The sequence below is a fragment of the Octopus bimaculoides genome, chromosome 6 (assembly GCF_001194135.2).
Source record: "Octopus bimaculoides isolate UCB-OBI-ISO-001 chromosome 6, ASM119413v2, whole genome shotgun sequence".
Taxonomy (NCBI): Eukaryota; Metazoa; Mollusca; class Cephalopoda; order Octopoda; family Octopodidae; genus Octopus; species Octopus bimaculoides.
In genome coordinates, this window is record NC_068986.1 from 109,512,998 (window position 1) to 109,521,515 (window position 8,518).

Here is an 8,518-nt window from a genome sequence, read left to right on the forward strand (position 1 = left end):
ATAAACTCACCACTCCCATAATTATATCGGATATAAATTCTTGGCCCAAAAAATATACACAGAAATTAAATGGTTTTAACACTCACACACATATTATAAGGTTTTTAACTTTTAAATTTTCATATTCAAAAGAGACAGAGACTTCATATAACGGTTGCTACATCCTCTGGAAAATTATTATTATATATATATATATCCGATATAATTATGGGAGTGGTGAGTTTATGAATAAAGCTAGTGTTTTAGATAAAACAAATATGTATTTCATTTGTTTCGCGTAATTTTCTAAGTCTGCATTTAAAATGTGTCTCTTGGTCGCCTCGCTTATTCATACAATTAACATGTTTTATGTTGGTTTTTCTGTTCGACAAGTAAAAAAAAAAAAATAAATAACATTTTAGTCTTTACAGTCATATAAAATACTTACTCGCCCATTTTCCCGTCGTAGCAGCAGCTGATAATAATAGTAAAAAGATATTAAATCCAAGTATAATATGTGGAGCAAGGTGCTGCTGAAATGCGCAGGATGAAATGTGAAGGGGAGATCTATGAATGAGAAAAACGTAACGAGGTTTGAATACGTTGTACGGATGGACAGAATGGAAATAAATAGCAATCGCAGATGGTTTGTCAGTTGCTGTGGAAACGCAGTAGGCGTCTGTCGGAAGCTGGTTGTACAGCAGGAATTAATTAATGTACTTGTTTTCGGGTGGGAGGATTCGATCTCGGTAAAACGAACTCACCGAACCACCTATCGAGTCACTGATTCAAAGCTTCGTCAATAGAATCTATTTTTTCTCTCATTCTTTTTACGGTGCCTGTTGTATTTCTTGTAATTAAATTACAGTATATAACAGCAGCTCTCAAGCTTTTTTCATTTCGTCACGCATTGGAGATCAAGTGGGAACCCCCCCCCCCCAAAAAAAAAAGCAACAAAAGCTGGCGTATTTCGTATGAAAAGTAACACTTCACTCTTACACTTTAAGCGTAAAGATAAAGAAAAATAATTTTTTTATTAAAGTCTAAGATTTAGAAAAATGTAGAAAACCATCTCGTTTTATAAACCATACTTAGGAAAATGATTTAATAATAAAAGAAAACTAAACTGGATCTCCATTATATGACAACGCTTTAGTGAGTTTTGTAAATGTTTCGTTGTCCCAAGATGAAAAATAACAAAAAGGTTACCCTGAAGAATGGTGAGAAATGGACGCGGGAAAGGGCCATTCCCCGTCGTAGGATTCATTTCTACAGATGGTAATCGCTCTCCTCCCGATTAGTTTCTAGCTTGAGGAAGTGATTCAGGGACCCAATAAACCAGACTTTTCTAAATTTCTACCGGTTTCGGTTCGAAACGAACCAGTCGGAGAGCAACTGGCGAATACAGCTAACATGGTTCGAAATATATATACTTTGACGTGAAAATGATGGTGTGGCCACAACTCAGTCAGGGGTGACTTATATCAAAACAACAACAATGACAACCCCTATTAAAATAACCAGACTCGAATATTTAGAACACTCTCTATTTAACTTATTTACAACACTGGAAAATAAAAAGGAACAAATAGGGATTTCAGCTTAGCCATTTTGGCGTTGCGTATTTGGCGTTTCTGATTCGGCAGTCTTACTTGAGAGTAGACAACTCTCTCTCTCTCTCTCTCTCTCTCTCTCTCTCTCTCTCTCTCTCTCTCTCTCTCTCTCTCTCTCTCTCTCTCTTTCGCGCGCTCGCGCGCTCTGTGTGTGTGTGTATGTGTGCTTCTTGCACCAAAACTACTGTCACCAAAATAGGCTGAATGTTCAAATAATCAGCGTTCAAACTGCACCCAGTCCGTCTCATTCTGGGGCAAATATCTTTGAAGTGCTTGTAATCTGATGTAAGACTTTATGTCATCACCGGGCTGTCATAGTCTGCCAGGTTTTGTTTGTATGTTGAAATGTAGAATAGAAATTAAAAAGGTTTTAATTTATTCAGAAAATTCACAAAAATAAAGGAGAAATACAGCAATATCCTGGCTATGATTGAATGTTTTACAAGAACCAAGTGAGTCTAATACAAGACGTGTAACAATTATAAATACTGAATGAACATATACGAGTTCATTCTTCCTTTGTTGTAGAAAGACCATAACCAACCATATCTGTCAGGAAACCTAGAGCCCCAAGTTGAGTTTGGAATTTCAGTTACCCTGTTTTGCTGGAGTGACACAACTAGTAAAGAGGAAGAGGAAGAGGTGCATTTGTTGTGGTGAAGACCCAACTGGAATATTGAGCCCCCATAATAATAATTCACTGCCAATAGGTGATTTGGTAGGAAATCTGGTACCACCAACAGATTGTTCAATTCTTAGCAAGTGTTGTCATGACCTCTCTATCACCATGTCTCACCTCTGTTGCAGATGGCATGAAAAAGAGGGAAACTTTTCTTACCACTTACTGACGTGACGTCATCTCTCCCCTTTCTGGTCTTCCTTCCACCACAGTATTACTAGATAGTGGACACAGTGTTGATTTTCAACCATTTAGAAAATTCAAAAATGCATAGATGCAGTGGACTTGCATCAGTTAATTCCATCTTGTTTGCTCGAATAAACTGACAAAATAGAACTTTTACCAAAAGATGAAAGTCAAAATGATAATCAGTTGTAATTGGGAGAATGGTATTGGAATAGGAATGGGGGAAAAAATTCATTTGATGTTTAGCTTGTAGCTAAGCCGAATGGGTACGTTGTTGATGATATTACAGGAGAAAATACTGCCAAATTTAACAGCTTTCGGAATAATCTTATTGTGAGTCATTCAACTTAGCCCTTACCATATGGCCTGCAAGATGTAGTTCTGTATATAACTTCTGCTCATTGATTCAAATTATCTTTTGTGTCCTTCGACAGCAACAAAACATTGTAAATAGCCTCTCAATGTAAAGATCTGAATAATGAGTCCTATAATTAAAATTTAAAAAACAGCAAAAAATATTAAAACAAATCTTTTTTACTTGCATAGTAAACTATGAGGGGAAGTCAAAAATTGTTTGGACTTTTGCCATAACATATCTTTATTATTGTCACATTGCCTTCTGTGCATGCATGCTTATAGTTGGTACTATTGTGGTCACATGATCAAAGTTTGAGCCTGATCACACCATTTTTCTTTCTGGCTTTACAGTGTAAGCAAGGCAGCTCCACTAGCAATGTGCAGCAAAGAAGAACAAAGAGTATTGATCCGATTTCTCTGGTCGGAAGTTGTGTCAGGTGCTGAAATTCATTGGAGGCTTTTAGCACAATATGGGGACAGTGCACTACCACGTAGAAATGTGTATGAGTGGACTGAAAAGTTTAAAAGTGGCCAGACAAGCATGATGATATGAAGAAGGAGTAGGACAAGAAGATTCAGCAAGCTCGAGAGATGGTAATGGTGAACCAGTTCACCATTTCTCGCATCACTGCTCTTTGTTCTTCTTTGGTAGACAATGCTGGTGGAGCGGCCATACTTACACTGTAAAGCCACAAAGAAAAATGGTGTGACAAGGCTCAAACTTTGATCACATGACCACAATAGTACCAACTATAAGCATGCATGCACAGAAGGCAGTGTGAGACAATAATAAAGATATGTTATGGCAAAAGTGCAGATAATTTTAGATTTCCCCTCGTAAATTTTAAACATTTTCTAGACTTAGCCTGAGCAAATGTATTAAAGAAACTGAAAATATTCATTTCATGTAGCAATTCAAGTTTAATGGATGACTATTTCTCAGTTTTGGAATAAAATGTCTTTCAGTGCAGTTGGTAAATATGAGTGACAAATAGATGTTGAAAGTATAGAAAAGTGGTTATACACCATTAGGTGTACACCCGCCTTCCTATATTAAATTCTGAAGAACAACGAAACGCTGACTCCGAACTATCAACACAACAATATTTATTTATGGAGGAAAATAGGCTTGGTTGCTGAGACGTTGGAATGTTGGAATGAGCTGTCCCCAGAGTTGGAATGCTGGAGAGACAGCTTGACCCGTCCATGCTCATGGCCGGTTGACCTAGAAAGAGAATGAAAAGAGCGGGAACACTTAGATGTTGAATTCCACGCATGCGCATGGGACTCTTCTTGTGTTCCTTCCGGAACTATTCCCTGTGCATGTGTGGATGAAAACGCAGTAATGGCGACTGTATTTTGGCGCCAAATGACGTCACTACAAAAGCATTTTCTACACAGGAGAACAAGGTTTGTTTGTTATCAAACAACAAAAAACAGAAATTCAACAAGTTTTTGTTTGGTGCCAGCATGAGAAGAAATGTAAGTTTTAAACGGTTCTATAAACTGCACAAATTCTTCATCAATGCTGTGTTCCAAATTTCTGGGTATAGTTTGACAAGACTCGATTATTTCTCTACAGTTTCTTTGATTGTAAACAACTGGAACCAAGGAAAGAATCCAAATACACCATTCACATTTTGATATTCTTTTTAACTTTTTAAAATTTTTTTGCAGTGCAAAAGAAACCCAAAACTATCGATATTGGCAAGAAATGTTCTGTTTGTTTAACTTCTGTCTGAGATTCAACAAATGGTTAAAGAGTGTTATAAGCATGGAAATAATTATGCTGGTCAATTTTGGTTTTGTTCTCTTCAAGGTTATTGCTAATAATGTCCACCTTCAATCAACTCTTTGTGTTTTTGCTTGATATCCTTGGAAGAATCCATGGACTGCACATGCTGAGTTCAAGTCTTGGTCAAAAGATTATACAGAAAAAGGGTCATTTACTAAACTTGAGTGGTTGGCGTTAGGAAGGGCATCCAGCTGCAGAAACTCTGCCAAATCAGATTGGAGCCTGGTGTAGCCATCTGGTTCACCAGTCCTCAGTCAAATCGTCCAACCCATGCCAGCATGGAAAGCAGACGTTAAACGATGATGATGATGATGATGATGATGATGATGATGATGTAAATACAAATGTTTCAAGTCATAAAAAAACATGGAAACATAGAAATACTGGTGTGGCCATTCTTATCCTCATATGCAGTGGACCTAATATTGTGTAGTACCAATGATGACTTAATGACTGAACTCACTAAAACATCTGTTAACGAACATCTTATAACAGTCAGCAACGTTGGTATACCAGAAATTTAGAATCCTTCTCTTTTAGATATTGACTTTAACAATGCTTAAACTCTTTTACTTGTTTCAGTCTTTTGACTGTGGCCATGCTGGAGCACCGCCTTTAGTCGAGTAAATCGACCCCATGACTTATTCTTTGGATGCCTAGTACTTATTCTATCGGTCTCTTTTGCCGAACCGCTAAGTTACAGGGACATAAACACACCAGCATCGGTTGTCAAGCGATGTTGGGGGGACAAACACAGACATACAAACATATACACACACACACACATATATATATATATATATATATATATATATACACATATATATGACGGGCTTCTTTCAGTTTCCGTCTACTAAACCCACTCACAAGGCTTTGGTCGGCCCAAGGCTATAATAGAAGACACTTGCCCAAGGTGCCACGCAGTGGGACTGAACCCGGAACCATGTGGTTGGTAAGCAAGCTACTTACCACACAGCCACTCCATAGAAAAATTTTCTGAATTGGACCCTGTCTCTATAGATTTTGTTTCAAACCAAGTCTTACAATACAAAGGTTCAATCCACAATATTATGTGAATTCATTCACTTATAGACAACATTGTTATTTAACCAAAATACAAGCTAAATACTTTCTCTTGAAATACAACCCTAATATAACTTATATGATTTGAATTCACAATTGTTTTTCTCAGTAATGGTTGTCAATGCCATTGGAAGAAAATGGTTGAAAATAAAAAACAGAAAAATGAATATGTACTAAAACATATATAATAAATTCTCGTGTTGACTTCGACATAAGAGGAGTCCAATGGCTGTTAGACCAGACACAGTGATGATTTGTTTCAGGGGTGAAGGCTTTTGGAGGCTCAGCCACACTTTTTGGAAATTCTGTCACAAACTCAGTTAACAACACACCTGTGGCTTCCATCACTTGTAACAGTTTCTTTTGCCAGGGCTTAGACTCTACAACACACTCTTTTGGATTAAATGCCATATTGGGTACCAATCCCAAAATTTCTTAGTTCTCAAGCATGCATACATACACACACACACACACACACTGTACTGAAACAACATCTGGAGCAGAAGAAAGCTACCAAAAGCTATTTTGCCCATGAAATCAACAACATAATTAGGATAATTAATGAACTGGAGGAGAGAGATGAAATAAGAATTGATAGAGATTTCTCCCCAAGGAGCATTGGTAAAATCTTTTATCAGAACAACAGGAGAAAAAAATTGAACCAGTTCACTGAGAAGATAGTAGATGAGTACTTGGCATGTAGAACGAAAACCATAGAAGGGATCAATAATGCCAACAGCTGGATGTGGAGTATCCCCACCAAATACCTAGAATGACTGCACTCACGGAAAACAACAACATCTCTGTGACTATGGTGTCCAGGGCGGTCAAGGAGGAGGGCGGCAAGAGCTGAAGGTGCATGGAAAAGCCTCTGTTCACTGACCGTATGCGAAAACAACGTTGAGTGCGCTTTTGTCGCCTTCTTAATGATTTGAAGTGTCATGGCAACTGAATTCTCATTTTTTTTCTGATGAAAAAACCTTTGCGGTTAATCCAGTCATCAACAAGCAGAACAACCACATGGTCAGTTTCGGCCAAGACATCTCTGAGGTCTGCTATGTATCCATGACCAAGTACCCGGCTTCTGTGATGATGCTTGGCGTCATGGCTTCGAATGGTGAGAAGATGCCTCTGCTGTGGTTCGCAGCTGGTTACAGGCTCACTGAGGCCAACTACAGGGACATCTTGGACACAAAAGTATGCCATGGGGGAGAAAGATCATGGAGAAGGCGGAGTACGTCTTTCAGCAGGTTGGTGTCCCAGCCCACATGGTCAATGCCATGCAAGAGTGGTTATGGTCAAACATAACCACTCTGGTCAAAGGACTTTTGACTGCTGCAGTTGCCCGACCTCAACCCCTCTATTACAGCATGTGGGCACATGTCGAGGTCCGCCACAGCAACGTCGTTGAGCTGAATTTCACCATCAACCACGTGTGGGCCAACACAAGGAAGGACTTCGTCCATAATGTGTGCACAGCTTTCAGGTTTCGCTTGGAGCGCGTGCTTGCCGCCGAGGGTGGCCACATTGACTGATACTAATATTTAAACACATATTTCTATGTTAAAACAATACAAATGTGTCTAACTGCATCAAAACTGTCATTGTGTCCTTTCTTGAGAGCATCGTAACAAGTGTAACGAAACTTTTGCAAATCCCAGTATACGTACAAAGTTCGAAAGATCGCCAAACAAAGAACATTTTGAACCTGAAAATGTGGACACTAGTGTGTGGATGTATTTAGCTAATCATTCTCCAAGAAAAAGAAAAAAATGTTCTTTCTTCGGATGGGTGTTTCGAGGATCGTAACTAATGATTCTGTGAAGGCGTGTGACTTAGCGGTTAGAGTATTTGGCTCGCGATTGTAAGGTCCTGAGTTCGATTCCTGGTGATGCGTTGTGTCCTTGAGCAAGAAAACTTCTTTCACATTGTTCCAATCTACTAAGCTAACAAAACTGAGGTGTACTTGTAATTCAGTGGGCCAGCCTTGTCGTATTCTGTATCATTCTGAATCTCCCGGAGAACTATGTTGAGAGTACACGTATCTGTGGAGGGCTCAGCCACTTGCATGTGAGCTGGCTGTTTCCGTCGATCGGATCAACTGGAACACTCATCGTCGTAACCGACGGAGTACCAGTTATAGTTTATGATTCTCTACAAAAAAATAAAAAAAGAAAGAAAAAATACAGGTTCGAAGCTGTGCCCCAGCATGACCACAGTCTTTTAGATTAAATGCCCCATTGGGTACCAATCCCCAAATTTCTAAGTTCTCATGCATGCATACACACACACACACACACACTGTACTGATGTCATGTGAAGCTGAGATTGTGTCACTGAAACAACATCTGGAGCAGAGGAAAGCTACCAGAAGCTATTTTGTCCAAGTCTGTGACCACTGAAATGAGTCGATAAATAAGGTCAAGAAAGACTTAAGAGTTTGTCTAATATTTTAGACAGAATCCTTATTGAGGGGAAAAGTTGACAGGAGTGAAATTGAAGAAGAGCAGCAAAGATTTACATCCCTATTTGAAACACTAGATTTTCCCCTTCTCACGGCAATTTCCAGGCTCACTTTCCGTTGATTTTCTAAATAATACAAGCTTCGCAGATCACTTTGAACTCTCCCCAACAACTTTTAGTATGTTTTCTGAAAAATTATTCGTATTTCTGTTTCGCATATTTTCGAAGAATTCCATTTTTAGATGATTAAAACATAAATTTGTAAAAATATTTTTTTTTTTTTTTACAAAATGTAAAAACTGGAAAAATAACTAGAGATCCTCGCTTACCCCCCACCCCCATCAACAGCAACAAAAATTACGT

The 8,518-nt window shown here is 38.6% G+C and overlaps 2 protein-coding genes across 2 annotated transcripts in view; one reads left to right on the forward strand and one right to left on the reverse strand.

The window, feature by feature from the left end:
* Positions 1-843, reverse strand: part of LOC106873756 (calcium permeable stress-gated cation channel 1) — a 70,731-nt gene extending 69,888 nt beyond the window's left edge. The window contains exon 1 of the mRNA XM_052968506.1: positions 428-843. The gene's annotated coding sequence lies outside the window, so the exon portion shown is untranslated. The remainder of the gene's footprint in view (positions 1-427) is intronic.
* The window catches only part of LOC106873758 (mitochondrial coenzyme A diphosphatase NUDT8), a 30,644-nt gene that overhangs the window by 1,303 nt on the left and 20,823 nt on the right, over positions 1-8,518 (forward strand). The gene's annotated exons all lie outside the window — the stretch shown is intronic.